Consider the following 16,169-nt stretch of genomic DNA (forward strand, 5'->3'; position numbering starts at 1 on the left):
TTGCGGCTTCAAAAATTGACATCTCTACGCCACAAACCTGTGATCCATTGCGGATGCTGACATGGAGGAGTGCTGTTCTCAAGCTGCTTAACAGTCTGTTCTGAAGCTGCTGCATTTTTAGGTCTCTCTCCACTGCTGGAATATAAAAGGATGATCAGGGAGGCGCTTCAAATGGCTAACTTGGAGAGTTCATTAAGATGTCAAAATTAATAAGAGCGTGAAAATATAAATAAAATAAATTAAATGGGACTCACCCGGTGTATGGTGGAAACTCTTGTGGAGAGGAGTCCCACCAACACCTCCTTGTCCAAGTTTGCTTATCAGATCTCTGCAGGATCTTTCCTCTGGCGTTGACCAGGTCCCCTGGTTGCTGGAGTTTGCTGCAGGGCTTCTGTGTCCAATACTGGATTGGACCCACGGTGCAGTAATAGAAATTTTTAAAAAACTAAAAAATGCTCCTGCGCTGCCTCAACAAACAACCGGGCTTGACTATAGTAATATTGTCTAAAAGGTTTATAAATAGGGATGAGCGAGTATACTCGCTAAGGCACTACTCGCTCGAGTAATGTGCCTTAGCCGAGTATCTCCCCCTCGTCCCGAAAGATTCGGGTGCCGCCGCGGGGCGGGGAGCTGCGGGGGAGAGCAGGGAGGAACGGAGGGGAGATCTCTCTCTCCCTCTCTCCCGCCCGCTCTGCCCCGCTCCCCGCCGCAACTCACCTGTCAGCTGCGGCGGCCCCTGAATCTTTATGGACGAGCGGGGAGATACTCTTCTAAGGCACATTACTCGAGCGAGTAGTGCCTTAGCGAGTATACTCACTCATCTCTATTTATAAACCTTTATAAATGCTGGAATGAGATTTGTCCTTTTGGCCTTGTATCAGGGAACAAGGAGGGTGGCCACCCAGTAATGATCTGATGTTTTGATGTAGGCTATGCGACGGTCCTACTGCAAGTGCTGCAGCGTAAAATAATTCATATGCCTCAAAGTATCTAAGGGTGAAAGCCCACATTCCTTTCGGCCATTGGGTAACAGTGATCATGTCCCCGGTGAAATCTCTCTGCTCCTGGCTACACATGGCAGCCAGGAGCAGAGGGATTTTAAATTTCCCGGGGCTTGAGCCCCTCTGTGCACGCGCCCGATGATTGACATTGGGCGCGCATGCGCAGACGGGGACTTCGGGTCCCGGGACATCGGCGGACCTGAGGTGAGTATTTTCCCCTTCCCTCATGGATCGGATCCATGAGGGGAGGTGAAACTGGAACTTTTTAAAAACTTTTTAAAACTTTTTCGCGATCGCTGCTATCCACTGGATAGCGGCGATCGCAGGCCCCGAGACTGCTCACCGCGGTCCCTGGTAACATCTCCTGGTTTCCAGCTACCTTCAGGAGCCGGGAGCCAGGAGATTTTAAATTTGCCGGGGGCTCCCGGGCTTCTGCGCATGCGCGTGATGTCATCATCTGGAGCGCATGCGCAGAAGACCAGCGGCGGGTCCGGGAGGACCAGATCTTCGGGGACACCATGCACAAGCCGGGTAAGTATTTTAAGCTGCCCTGATGGATCCAATCCATCAGGGCTGCTGAATCTTTAACTTTTATTGACTTTTTAAAAATTTATTGCGATCGGCGCCATCCATTGGATAGCGCCGATCGCTATGTCGGGGGGACTGCCCGCAGCCCGGGATGACAGCTCCATGCTGACGGCTACCTGCGGGCACCTACAGCATGGAGCTGTCACGTCCTCAGGCAAGTGGGCATTAATCCAAAGAGGACGCATAAAACTACGTCCTCTAGGATTAAAGCCCACTTACTGAGGATGTAGTTTCCCGATGGGGCTGTCACTAAGGGGTTAAATCTACAGTCCACTGGTACCTCCAGGTCTTTTTCCATGTCACTTTTCCCTATCAGTACCCCATTTAGTGTATATTGGTGACATGCATTTCTCCTTCCCATGTGCATAACCTTACATTTACCAACATTGAACTTCATTTGCCATTTTTTTGCCCAAACCCCCAGCTTATCTAGGTTCGTTTGTAGCCACACATTGTCCTCCGTTGCATTGATTATATTGTATAATTTTGTATCATCTGCAAATATTGATATTTTACTGTGCAGTCCTTCTATATGATTGATAAGTATATTGAACAGAATGGGGACCAATACTGTGCCCTGTGTCACCTCACTAGCGACGGTGGCCCAATCAGAGTATAAACCATTTATTACCACCCTCTGCTTTCTATCTTTAAGCCAGTTCTTTACCCAGATACACACGTTTTCACCCAATCCGAGCTGTCTCATTTTATATATCAGCCTATTATGCAGCACGGTGTCAAATGCTTTAGAGAAGTCCAGATATACAAGATCACTAGACTCTCCCAGGTCCAGCCTAGAACTTACTTCATCGTAGAAGCTGATCAAGTTGGTTTGACATGATCGACCCTTCATGAACCCATGCTGATAAGGTATTATATCGTTGTTCTCCTTGAGGTATTCCAGGATGGTGTCTCTCAGAAGCACCTTGAATATTTTTCCAATTATTGAAGTAAAACTCACTGGCCTGTAGTTACCAGGCTTCCTTCTTGACCCCATTTTGTTTGTTGAAACCACATTGACAATGCATCAATCCAGCGGTACAACCCTGGTCTCAATAGAGTCCCTAAATATAGGCAATAGTGGTCTGTCTATCATGCCACTTAGCACCCTTAGAACCCTTCTCCCTGTATATGGTGATATGGTCCATACTGGTATGACCTGGGTATCTCCTGTATATGATTGCACACTTTACACACAATTTAAAAACGCATCAAAAACCTGCATGTGGTTTTAAAAACAAAGCACATCTATTGTTTAAATCCACATACGGTTTTAAATACTGCATGCAGTTTCTTAATGGGATTTTTTTTATTGTGGTTCATAATTGCAACAAAAAAACATGAACACAGCCTAAGGGCTCAGTCACACGGGCGCATCGGCACCCGTACACCGGCGCCGATGCGCCCGTGTTACTGCAGTTAGAAGACGGCCGTATCTGAAGACGGACGTCTCTCTGCAGCGCTGATGAAAGAACATATGACCGCCAATTAAGCCGGTCACATGTTCTTCCTCCCGGCGCTGCAGAGAGACGTCCGTCTTCAGGTACGGCCGTCTGCTAGCTGCAGTAACACGGGCGCCGATGCGCCCGTGTGACTGAGTCCTAATAGGCCACAAACTAATTTTGTCCAGCAAACAAGTCCAGTTGGAAAGCTTATACCAAGGGGCTAGATCATATATGTAAATTAGTTTTGCAGCGTAGGCAGCACGGTTTAGGTATGGGCATAAGTACAGGTGGAGGGGGCTAAATGTATGCAACTGGGCTCCTGAGCCTTTACCTGTGTTCCTGGTGCAGATGGGACGTCAGTCTCTACAGTAGGGTTTATTGATACTTTATTTCAGTGGCTGACGATATTTCTAGTGCTTCATGTGTGGATGGTACATTAACCCTTTCCAATCCAATTTGGATCCTGGTTTTCCTAGGGGGGCTTACTCTTTTTCTGCCATTATATAACGGCGCTGTCTGCTTGCTAAAACCAGTACTGCATGAGGTGACACGTTAGATAGGCTCCGACAGCAGAGAGGCTGGCAGTATGCAGTAAGAGAACCCCGACGGATGTCCTCTAACATCGGAGCTGTACAGCCTTAAATTATAATGTCTTCAGAGGTCAGACAGTGGATTGGAAAGGGTTAATCTTTAGAGCAGAGTTTCTGAATGCTTTATCTCATTAGCTGCTGGTACTTGTAGTGCAGCACCCACAAGTGAGACATCAGTCTACAGAGGCACTGATACTATAGATTACATCAGCATTGGGACTGCCGGTCCTTGGAGCTGTATCTGTCAGGTTGCTTCTGGACTGCCAACATGAACAGGATCATGTTGGGGGGCAACCAAGAAGGTCGCAAGAAAGCACTGGTACAGGAGGCTAGATGCAGAACGGACAGAGAGCACCTCTGCAGGAGGATAAAGGCCTGTATATCTCGACTATGCAACGTAAATGCAGAATAAACTAAGGTAAATCCTTTCCCTGCAAACCCCTACCTGGTGAGGCAGCCCTGCCTAATCGGCAGGCCAATCTCTTCTGACAGGTGCGGACCCACACTCGTACCTAGGCCACTACCAATCCCTACCAGGGAGCCCTAAAAACACGGAGTACAGTGCACGGAAATAAACATACCAAGTACAGACAAACAATAGACACAAACGGGAAACAAACCAAAGTACCGGAGCCAGACACACAGCAGCTCTGAGTAGGAGGACTGCTCAGGGATCACTGGAAATTAATTGGCAACTACCAGGCAGCAAGAACTGGATCTTACAGGGAGGAGGGAGAAGCCTATTGGCTGACAGAAATGTCAATCACCAACCACACCTCTCAGACACTATGGCTAGTCTGGATAGAACCTACAGACAGTAGGTGTGCTGACAAATAACCATGTGCTGACAGAGAGTGACACTATCCCCCCTCAAAAAAGGGGGCCTCTGGACCCTTAGGGCAAAAGAAAATATATATGTCAACTCCTCCAATGGACGAAAACGTCTTACAGGACTTATCCATACTGGCCTGAAATAAATGCATAACTGTCACAATAAGGAGCAAGAACATACTTAAGACACCTTGAACAGAACTATTGTGCCATACACAATTGGCCTCAGTCACGATAGTCTGAAAAACAGGAGTGTACAAAACCGGAGGGAAACAATTAGTGACACCTTGGACAGAACTATTGCGCCCATTCGCTACATTCTGCTTCCTGCAGGTCACTAGTGTTGTAACATTCACTGCCTAACAGGAAATGTCGAAGTCTTGGCAGCCTGCTGTAGCATGCAGGCACGGATTATTGCAGCACTGCGCATGTGTGGTGTCTCGCATGCGCAGTCATGTCAATAGTCCACGCCTGCGCTCTAAAGGAGGTTGCCATGGATTCAGCATTTTCAGCTAGGCAGTAAACTCTAGTGAATGGACGCTACATTACAGGAAGCAGAGGATCCGGCTGGCTGGAGGTGATGTGACAAGTAAGGAGAAGATTGGGGAGGAGAAGATGCAGTAAGAAGGCTGCCTGGGGAGGAATAGGTAAGTATTAGAGATGAGCGAGCGAGCTAAGGCAAACTACTCAAAAGCTTCAGGTGCCGGCGGGGGAGAGCGATGAGTTGCGGGAGTGAGCAGGAGGGAGCGGGGGGGGGGGGGGGGAGTGAGAGAGAGATTTCCCCCCGTTCCTCCCTTCCTCCCCACTCTACTCCGAAGCTCCCCGCCCCCGCCGGCACCAGACGAGCGGGCAGGTACTCGCATAAGGCACTACTCGCTCGAGTAGTTTGCCTTAGCGAGTACGCTCTAGTAAGTATTGATTTTTTTTCTAATGACAAATCCCCTTTAACACAAGTTGCAGACAACTGGACTTGTATAGTCCTTCTTTTCATGTCCAAACTATCCACATGATAAGGAATTCATATGGAAGCAGTTGAAAGCAAGACATCTGCCCCCACATCTATGGCACAGACATGACTGAACGGGGTAATGACACTTCCCTCTCTTTAAAACTAGATAGAAGGAGTGAGGCAGATGTCCGGACGCACCATTCACTCGTAGCTGTATTCTTATTGTATCCAGATACCTTCCTCATCATAGATTGTCTATAGATGACATTAGATTTACTAAGGACTTAAACAGATGGGCATGCGCGCTACAACACTCACCGCTACAGAGCGTAGCTGCGCATGAACAGTTTTTTTTTGTCTCTTTTTTTCCTGACCATTTGATCTCCGCGCTATTGCCTATTCCCAATCATTGTTTTACAGACTTGTTGAAGAGTCGTACCTTGATTTGAAGGAATGCTGCCAACCAATAGGTGGCACTGCAGAGGTATTGTTCCATCTTAATTATTTGCATAAATTACCCAGAGGAGCATGCACTTTTTGGGTGCTCTCCTTAAGGAAAGACGACACCCCTCTTGACCCACATCACAGGCCTCTCACCAGGCAAACACCCTGAAACAGCTGTCTGTGTGTGGGTTTCTGTCTTGGTTTCCCAATCATTGTTTTACAGACTTATTAAATAGTTTTACATTAATTTGAAGGAATGCTGCCATCCAATTGGTAGCGCTTCAGAGGTATTGTTCCATGTGTCCTATCTTTCCCACACATTGTATTAACTACATACAAGAAAGATAGGGCAAGTCCTATAATTTCTCGCTCGTACTATTAACATGCAAGAATCCCAATAGTGAAAACAAAACCATTGAGATCAACAATTTTCATGGCCACATAATGGGACAAAATCACGCCTATATGTTTAAGCCCTCATACCATGTGACGAAACATGATGAAACAAAACCATTGATTTCAATTATTTTGTTTGCACTATTGAAATTCATGCACATTAATACTACATGCAGGAAAGATCGGTTCTGCACTATCTTCCCGTTTTTTTCTTTTCTTAACCGTTTGCAATAACACGAGATTTGCTGCACTGAGGTCTATCAGCAGGTAGGTCAGTGCTGAACCTGTCCTCAGCTGCAGGCTGACAGTGGACTGCTCTGCAGATACAACCGCTCTGCTCCTGCCAGCTGTGCAACCTGTGCTCTATTCACTGACACTATGGATGTCTGAGAGCGCAGTATACAGTCTGTTATATCTGCCTCAGGGTGCATTTACACGGGCAGCAGTTCATTTAGCACAGCACGTCACCACACATCTGCATGTTCTCTCTTCATGTGAGTCTCACATGAGAATGAAAAAAAGTTTGGTACGGTGATAGCCAGTAGAGCAAGATGTGATTGTTTTCAGTAAGAAACCAAGTAATCTTGTAGATCTGATACCTTTTAATGGCTAACAAAAGTACATGATGTTATAGCGAGCTTTCCAACCTTTCAGGATCCTTCCTCAGGCTAATGAAACAGATCTCTACAAATGTTCACATATGAAAAGGCACAGACATAGCGAGACTAGAGATGAGTGAGCACTAGAGATGAGCGAACACCAAAATGTTCGGGTGTTCGTTATTCGGAACGAACTTCCCGCGATGCTCGAGGGTTCGTTTCGAACAACGAACCCCATTGAAGTCAATGGGCGACCAGAGCATTTTTGTATTTCGCCGATGCTCGCTAAGGTTTTCATGTGTGAAAATCTGGGCAATTCAAGAAAGTGATGGGAACGACACAGCAACGGATAGGGCAGGCGAGGGGCTACATGTTGGGCTGCATCTCAAGTTCACAGGTCCCACTATTAAGCCACAATACCGGCAAGAGTGGGCCCCCCCCCCCCCCTCCCAACAACTTTTACTTCTGAAAAGCCCTCATTAGCATGGCATACCTTTGCTAAGCACCACACTAGCTACAACAAAGCACAATCACTGCCTGGATGACACTCCACTGCCACTTCTCCTGGGTTACATGCTGCCCAACCGCCCCCCCTCCCCCCCCACAGCGCACACCAAAGTGTCCCTGGGCAGCCTTCAGCTGCCCTCATGCCACACCACGCTCATGTCTATTTAGAATTGCGTCTGCCATGACGAGGGACCGCAGGCACACACTGCAGAGGTTGGCACGGCTAGGCAGCGACCCTCTTTAAAAGTGGCGGAGCGATAGCCCACAATGCTGTACAGAAGCAATGAGAAATAGAATCCTGTGCCACCGCCATCAGGAGCTGCACACGTGGGCATAGCAATGGGGAACCTATGTGCCACACACTATTCATTCTGTCAAGGTGTCTGCATGCCCCAGTCAGACCGGGCTTTTTAATTCATAGACACAGGCAGGTACAACTCCCTATTGTGAAGTCCCTGTCGACCCACAGCATGGGTGGCTCCCTGGAACCCACCGGCGGTACACAGAAATATCCCATTGCATTGCCCAACACAGCTGAGGTAGTAATGTCGTGCTTAATGCAGGTGGGCTTCGGCCCACACTGCATGCCCCAGTCTGACTGGGGTTCTTTATAAGTGTACAGATGTAGTAAAAACTCCGTGTGCACCTACAGCATGGGTGGGTGCCAGGAAGCCACCGGCGGTACATAGAAATATCCCATTGCATTGCCCAACACAGCTGAGGTAGTAATGTTGTGCTTAACCCTTTCCAATCCAATTTGTATATGGTTTTCCTAGGGGGCTTACTCTTTTTCTGCTGTTATACAACGGCGCTATATGCTGGCTAAAGCCAGTACTGCATGAGCTGACACGTAGGATAGGCTCCGACAGCAGAGAGGCTGGCAATATACAGTAAGAGAACCCCGACGGACGTCTACCAACAACGGAGCTGTACAGCCTTAAACCCTAATGTCTTCACAGGTCACACAGTGGACTGGAAAGGGTTAATGCAGGTGGGTTTCGGCCCACACTGCATGCCCCAGTCAGACTGGGGTTCTTTACAAGTGGACACATGTAGGTTAAACTCCCTGTGGACCCACTGCCTGGGTGGGTGCCAGGAAGCCACCGGCGGTACATAGAAATATCCCATTGCATTGCCCAACACAGCTGAGGTAGTAATGTCGTGCGTAATACAGGTGGGCTTCGGCCCACACTGCATGGCCCAGTCAGACGGGTTCTTTAGAAGTGTACAGATGTATTAAAAACTCAGTGTGCACCTACAGCATGGGTGGCTCCCTGGAACCCACCGGCGGTACATAAAAATATCCCATTGCATTGCCCAACACAGCTGAGGTAGTAATGTCGTGCGTAATACAGGTGGGCTTCGGCCCACACTGCATGGCCCAGTCAGACGGGTTCTTTACAAGTGTACAGATGTATTAAAAACTCAGTGTGCACCTACAGCATGGGTGGCTCCCTGGAACCCACCGGCGGTACATAAAAATATCCCATTGCATTGCCCAACACAGCTGAGGTAACGTCAGCTGTAATGCAGGTGGGCTAAAAATTAATTTGATTACACTGTAGGCGAGGGCCCACAAAAATTGCTGTATCAACAGTACTAATGTACATCCCAAAAATTGGCCATGGCCAGCCAAGAGGGCAGGTGAAACCCATTAATCGCTTTGGTTAATGTGGCTTAAGTGGTAACTAGGCCTGGAGGCAGCCCAGTGTAACGAAAAATTGGTTCAAGTTAAAGTTCCAATGCTTTTAAGCGCATTGAAACTTATAAAAATTGTTCTGAAAAATTATTTGAGTGAGCCTTGTGGCCCTAAGAAAAATTGCCCGTTCAGCGTGATTACGTGAGGTTTCAGGAGGAGGAGCAGGAGGAGGAGGAGGAGGAATATTAGACACAGATTGATGAAGCAGAAATGTCCCCGTTTTGGATGGTGAGAGAGAACGTAGCTTCCATCCGCGGGTGCAGCCTACGTATTGCTTACGTATCGCTGCTGTCCGCTGGTGGAGACCAGAAGTCTGGGGAAATCCAGCCTTTGTTCATCTTGATGAGTGTTAGCCTGTCGGCACTGTCGGTTGACAAGCGGCTACGCTTATCTGTGATGATTCCCCCAGCCGCACTAAACACCCTCTCCGACAAGACGCTAGCCGCAGGACAAGCAAGCACCTCCAGGGCATACAGCGCTAGTTCAGGCCACATGTCCAGCTTCGACACCCAGTAGTTGTAGGGGGCAGAGGCGTCACCAAGGATGGTCGTGCGATCCGCTACGTACTCCCTCACCATCCTTCTACAGTGCTCCCGCCGACTCAGCCGTGACTGGGGAGCGGTGACACAGTCTTGGTGGGGAGCCATAAAGCTGGCCAGGCCCTTAAAGACTGTTGCACTGCCTGGGATGTACATGCTGCTAGATCTACGCACATCCCCTGCTACCTTGCCCTCGGTACTGCGCCTTCTGCCACTAGCGCTGTCGGCTGGGAATTTTACCATCAGCTTGTCCGCAAGGGTCCTGTGGTATAGCAACACTCTCGAACCCCTTTCCTCTTCGGGAATCAGAGTGGGCAGGTTCTCCTTATACCGTGGATCGAGCAGTGTGTACACCCAGTAATCCGTCGTGGCCAGAATGCGTGCAACGCGAGGGTCACGAGAAAGGCATCCTAACATGAAGTCAGCCATGTGTGCCAGGGTACCTGTACGCAACACATGGCTGTCTTCACTAGTAAGATCACTATCAGGATCCTCCTCCTCCTCCTCCTCCTCCTCCTCCTCAGGCCATACACGCTGAAAGGATGACAGGCAATCAGCCGGTGTACCGTCAGCAGCGGGCCAAGCTGTCTATTCCCCCTCCTCCTCATCCTCCTCATGCTCCTCCTCCTCCTCCTGTACGCGCTGAGAAATAGACAGGAGGGTGCCCTGACTATCCAGCGGCATACTGTCTTCCCCCGCCCCCCTTTCCGAGCGCAAAGCAGCTGCCTTTATGGTTTGCAGGGAATTTCTCAAGATGCATAGCAGAGGAATGGTGACGCTAATGATTGTAGCATCGCCGCTCACCACCTGGGTAGACTCCTCAAAATTACCAAGGACATGGCAGATGTCTGCCAACCAGGCCCACTCTTCTGAAAGGAATTGAGGAGGCTGACTCCCACTGCGCCGCCCATGTTGGAGTTGGTATTCGACTATAGCTCTACGTTGTTCATAGAGCCTGGCCAACATGTGGAGCGTAGAGTTCCACCGTGTGGGCACGTCGCACAGCAGTCGGTGCACTGGCAGCTTAAAGTGATGTTGCAGGGTGCGCAGGGTGGCAGCGTCCGTGTGGGACTTGCGGAAATGTGCGCAGAGCCGGCGCGCCTTTACGAGCAGGTCTGACAAGCGTGGGTAGCTTTTCAGAAACCGCTGAACCACCAAATTAAAGACGTGGGCCAGGCATGGCACGTGCGTGAGGCTGCCGAGCTGCAGAGCCGCCACCAGGTTACGGCCGTTGTCACACACGACCATGCCCGGTTGGAGGCTCAGCGGCGCAAGCCAGCGGTCGGTCTGCTCTGTCAGACCCTGCAGCAGTTCGTGGGCCGTGTGCCTCTTATCGCCTAAGCTGAGTAGTTTCAGCACGGCCTGCTGACGCTTGCCCACCGCTGTGCTGCCACACCGCGACACCGACTGCTGGCGACATGCTGCTGCTAACACATCTTGATTGCGAGACAGAGGAGGAGGAGGAGGAGGAGGGTGCTTTAGTGGAGGAAGCATACACCTCCGCAGATACCAGCACCGAGCTGGGGCCCGCAATTCTGGGGGTGGGTAGGACGTGAGCGGTCCCAGGCTCTGACTCTGTCCCAGCCTCCACTAAATTCACCCAATGTGCCGTCAGGGAGATGTAGTGGCCCTGCCCGCCTGTGCTTGTCCACGTGTCCGTAGTTAAGTGGACCGTGGCAGTAACCGCGTTGGTGAGGGCGCGCACAATGTTGCGGGAGACGTGGTCGTGCAGGGCTGGGACGGCACATCGGGAAAAGTAGTGGCGACTGGGAACTGAGTAGCGCGGGGCCGCCGCCTCCATGATACTTTTGAAGGACTCAGTTTCCACAACCCTATACGGCAGCATCTCAAGGCTGATGAATTTTGCTATGCGGACGGTTAACGTTTGAGCGTGCGGGTGCGTGGCGGCGTACTTGCGCTTGCGCTCGAACACTTGCGCAAGCGACGGCTGAACGGTGCGCTGAACTACACTGCTGGATGGGGCCGAGGACAGCGGAGATGAGGGTGTGGGTGCAGGCCATGAGGCGGTAGTGCCTGTGTCCTGAGAGGGGGGTTGCATCTCAGTGGCAGGTTGGGGCACAGGGGGAGAGGCAGGGGTGCAAACCGGAGGCGGTGAACGGCCTTCGTCCCACCTTGTGGGGTGCTTGGCCATCATATGTCTGCGCATGGTGGTGGTGGTGAGGCTGTTGGTGTTGGCTCCCCGGCTGAGCTTTGCGCAACAAAGGTTGCACACCACTGTTCGTCGCTCGTCAGGCGTCTCTGTGAAAAACTGCCAGACCTTAGAGCACCTCGGCCTCTGCAGGGTGGCATGGCGCGAGGGGGCGCTTTGGGAAACACTTGGTGGATTATTCGGTCTGGCCCTGCCTCTACCCCTGGCCACCGCACTGCCTCTTGCAACCTGCCCTGCTGATGCCCTTGACTCCCCCTCTGAAGACCTGTCCTCCTGAGTAAGCGTTGCACACCAGGTGGGGTCAGTCACCTCATCGTCCTGCTGCTCTTCCTCCGAATCCTCTGTGCGCTGCTCCCTCGGACTTACTGCCCTTACTACTACCTCACTGCAAGACAACTGTGTCTGATCGTCATCGTCCTCCTCACCCACAGAAAGTTGTTGAGACAGTTGGCGGAAGTCCCCAGCCTCTTCCCCCGGACCCCGGGAACTTTCGAATGGTTGGGCATCAGTGACGATAAACTCCTCTGGTGGGAGAGGAACCGCTGCTGCCCAATCTAAGCAGGGGCCCGAGAACAGTTCCTGGGAGTGTTCCCGCTCCTGAGCAGGTGTTATTGTAGTGGAGTGAGGAGGCTGGGAGGAAGGAGGAGCAGCAGACAGAGGATTCGGATTGGCAGCAGTGGACAGCGCAGAACTGCGGGTAGACGATAGGTTGCTCGAAGCACTTTCTGCCATCCAGGACAGGACCTGCTCACACTGCTCATTTTCTAATAACCGTCTCCCGCGTGGACCCATTAATTGGGCGATGAATGTGGGGACGCCAGAAACGTGCCTCTCTCCTAATCGCGCAGCAGTCGGCTGCGACACACCAGGATCAGGAGCTCGGGCTGTGCCCACACCCTGACTTGGCCCTCCGCGTCCTCGGCCGCGTCCACGTCCTCTAGGCCTACCCCTACCCCTCAGCATGCTGTATTACCAGTGATTTGATTTCACAGGCAGGAAATAAATTGGCGCAAGACTGCAGGCCAAATATAATTTTTGCCCTTTTTGGAAAACGAAAGGCCCCACTGCCTCTAGTGAATGAATTATCTAAGTTTAATAACTGTGCTGTGTCCCTGCTAATGTGTCACAGAACGTGAGGGTAGCAGAGTTATTAACTCTGGCAGAGCAGGTATTTTTTTCCCAATTAAGGAAAGCAAATGGCGAAGCCAGCAGTAAAGCGTAGCTGGGTGCGTCTGATTTAGCAATGTTGTTCACGCAGCTCACACGTGTCCACCGCCCTTAGGACGGACAGAGGCTGGACAAATAGATTTGTTTTCAGTTTTTTTCCACCAAAAGGCAGCACTGCGTATATTCAATGAACATGAGAAGTTTAATAACTGTGCTGTGTCCCTGCTTATGTGTCACAGAACGTGAGGGTAGCAGAGTTATTATAACTCTTGGAGAGCAGGTATTTTTTTCCCAATTAAGGAAAGCAAATGGCGAAGCCAGCAGTAAAGCGTAGCTGGGTGCGTCTGATTTAGCAATGTTGTTTACGCAGCTCACACGTGTCCACCGCCCTTAGGACGGACAGAGGCTGGACAAATAGATTTGTTTTCAGTTTTTTTCCACCAAAAGGCAGCACTGCGTATATTCAATGAACATGAGAAGTTTAATAACTGTGCTGTGTCCCTGCTTATGTGTCACAGAACGTGAGGGTAGCAGAGTTATTATAACTCTTGGAGAGCAGGTATTTTTTTCCCAATTAAGGAAAGCAAATGGCGAAGCCAGCAGTAAAGCGTAGCTGGGTGCGTCTGATTTAGCAATGTTGTTCACGCAGCTCACACGTGTCCACAGCCCTTAGGACGGACAGAGGCTGGACAAATAGATTTGTTTTCACTTGTTTTTCCACCAAAAGGCAGCACTGCGTATATTCTATGAATAATAACTGTGTTGTGGCCCTGCCTATACAATTCTTTCCCTGCAGTATCAATGGAGGGTGCAATGCTCTGCAGAGGCGATTTTGAGAAGCAAAAAAAAATGCAGCACAGCTAACAGCAGCCTGGACAGTACTGCACACGGATAAATATGGCCCTAGAAAGGACCGTTGAGGTTCTTGAAGGCTACACTCACTCCTAACACTCTCCCTGCCTATGCAGCACTTCTGTCCCTAATGCCAGGTGCAACGGTCTGCAGAGGCGATTTTGAGAAAAAAAAATTTGCCACTGCTAACAGCAGCCAACACACAGCTATCAGTGGCCCTAATAAGGACCTTTGGGGGGTCTTGAAGCCTACACTAACTACCAATTCTTTCCCTACAGCAGCTCCGGTACAAACAGCACTGTCCCTCATCTAACTCACACCGCATCTGAGGCGAGCCGCGGGAGGGGCCGACTTTTATGTTCGGGTGACACCTGATCTTCCCAGCCACTCACAGCAGGGGGGTGGTATAGGGCTTGAACGTCACAGGGGGAAGTTGTAATGCCTTCCCTGTCTTTCAATTGGCCAGAAAAGCGCGCTAACGTCTCAGGGAAGGAAGTGAAAATAACCAGAACACCGCATGGTGTTCGTTACGAATAACGAACATCCCGAACACCCTAACATTCGCACGAATATCAAGCTCGGAAGAACACGTTCGCTCATCTCTAGTGAGCACCAAAATGCTCGGGCGCTCGTTTTTCGAGTCTCTCTCTCTCTCTACCCCAGCCAGCCACATACTGCTGTAGACGTGTGCACACTGGCACGTCACAGCAGGGAGTGGTAATGCCGTGAGGGGCGAACATGGCGTGGTGCTCGCTCGATTAATGAGCACCATCGAGTATGCTAATGTTCGATCATCTCTAAGGTAGACTAATTTGCACTTAAAACAATACCAGACAAGATGAGCATAGAAGTAAATACTTGCATAGTCTGATGGTAAGGAATGGGACAGTTTTATTAACTCTAAATTGGTGTTAGAGGGCCACAGGCCTGTGTGTTATATCTCCTTCTGACCTGCGAATAAGGAATATGAAAGAATACCTCTGACACAGCATGAAACAGATGAGTTATCATACTGAAGGGCAACTTCAAGTCACAGCGCTACAGAAGAATAGTTATTTTTCATACCCTCAAAAATGGAATGAACCTCGGATTGTGGTTATTGCATCAATGAAGAATATGAAAGGTCTGAAGGAGATCAAGAGAGGTGAACTTAAGGAGAGCACCCAGGGGGTGTGTGGAGACACTTGGGAGAGGCAGTAGGTCAGGCATTGGAATCGTCTTTCCCTAAGGAGAGCACACAGAAGGGGTGCTATTCCCAATCATTGTTTGACAGACTTGGTAAAAAGTCATAGATTGATTTGAAGGAATGCTGCCATCCAATAGGTGGCGCTGCAGAGGTATTGTTTCATCTTCCTTATTTGCAAGTCTGAAGGAGAACTCAACTGTGCCCCAATTTAAATGGCTAATTCATCCAATAAGTTTGTAAAAAGATGTGTTTTTTTTCCAGCACGCATTTGTGCATCTCCCCCTCCATAAACGTATATGGGGACCATTAGAGCGCAAATATGCACAAATGTAGAGCATGCTGCGTCTTTTTTCACATGAGAAATGCAAACGCGTGATGCTGCCCTTATCCACAATTTTAGTAGTTGATTACTCAGACTCCACATATAATTTACATGTGAATAGTAGTTTTATAGAATGTTCCTGCTCCACCATACCGAGCACAATGTCATAGTCAGTGCTCCATTTTTCAATGCTTTCAATCTTCTGCGCAGTTTGGACTCTAAATTTACTTTTTCCCTTCATTATCCAATTCAAGTAACCTCAGTGTCTGCTGCCCCCAAGTTTTGCTACCGGTCTTTTGCAGTCACTTTTGAATGCCTACCTCAATGAATCTGGTGGCAGCATGTGATAGCTTTCTCTTTTTGCAACATCCAGTACAGTAGACACCGCTCTCTTTAAGGGGTTGTCCAGTTGTAAACTATTGATAGTCTATCCTCACGTTGGGCAATTATTAGTAGATCAGCACAGGTCAGTCACCCAAAAACTGCGCCAATTGAGCTGATTTTTGCAGGAAATCTGAGGATTGTGTCCGCCATCTTTAATGGCCAAAATGCAGAACTCGAAACCCGGTACGTCAGAGGAAAGGCAGAGAACTGCCGGTAGTATTCCCTCCGTTCACCTCCAGTCGCAGCACAAACTTTGTCCTGAAACTGGAAGGTGGCTTTAACTATTTGCATCAGTTATGCTTGAGGCAACCAAAGAAAATTATACCAGCTCACCTGTTATGTAGTATTACTGATGCATGGATCCCAACTGGACCTGAGACGATGAAGACACATATATACAAACCTGAACTTGGTGATCCAACTCACAAGAGATGCTAATTAAAATCCATATATATATATATATATATATATATATATATATATATATATATATATATATA

This window comes from Eleutherodactylus coqui, chromosome 13 (genome assembly GCF_035609145.1).
Source record: "Eleutherodactylus coqui strain aEleCoq1 chromosome 13, aEleCoq1.hap1, whole genome shotgun sequence".
NCBI lineage: Eukaryota > Metazoa > Chordata > Amphibia > Anura > Eleutherodactylidae > Eleutherodactylus > Eleutherodactylus coqui.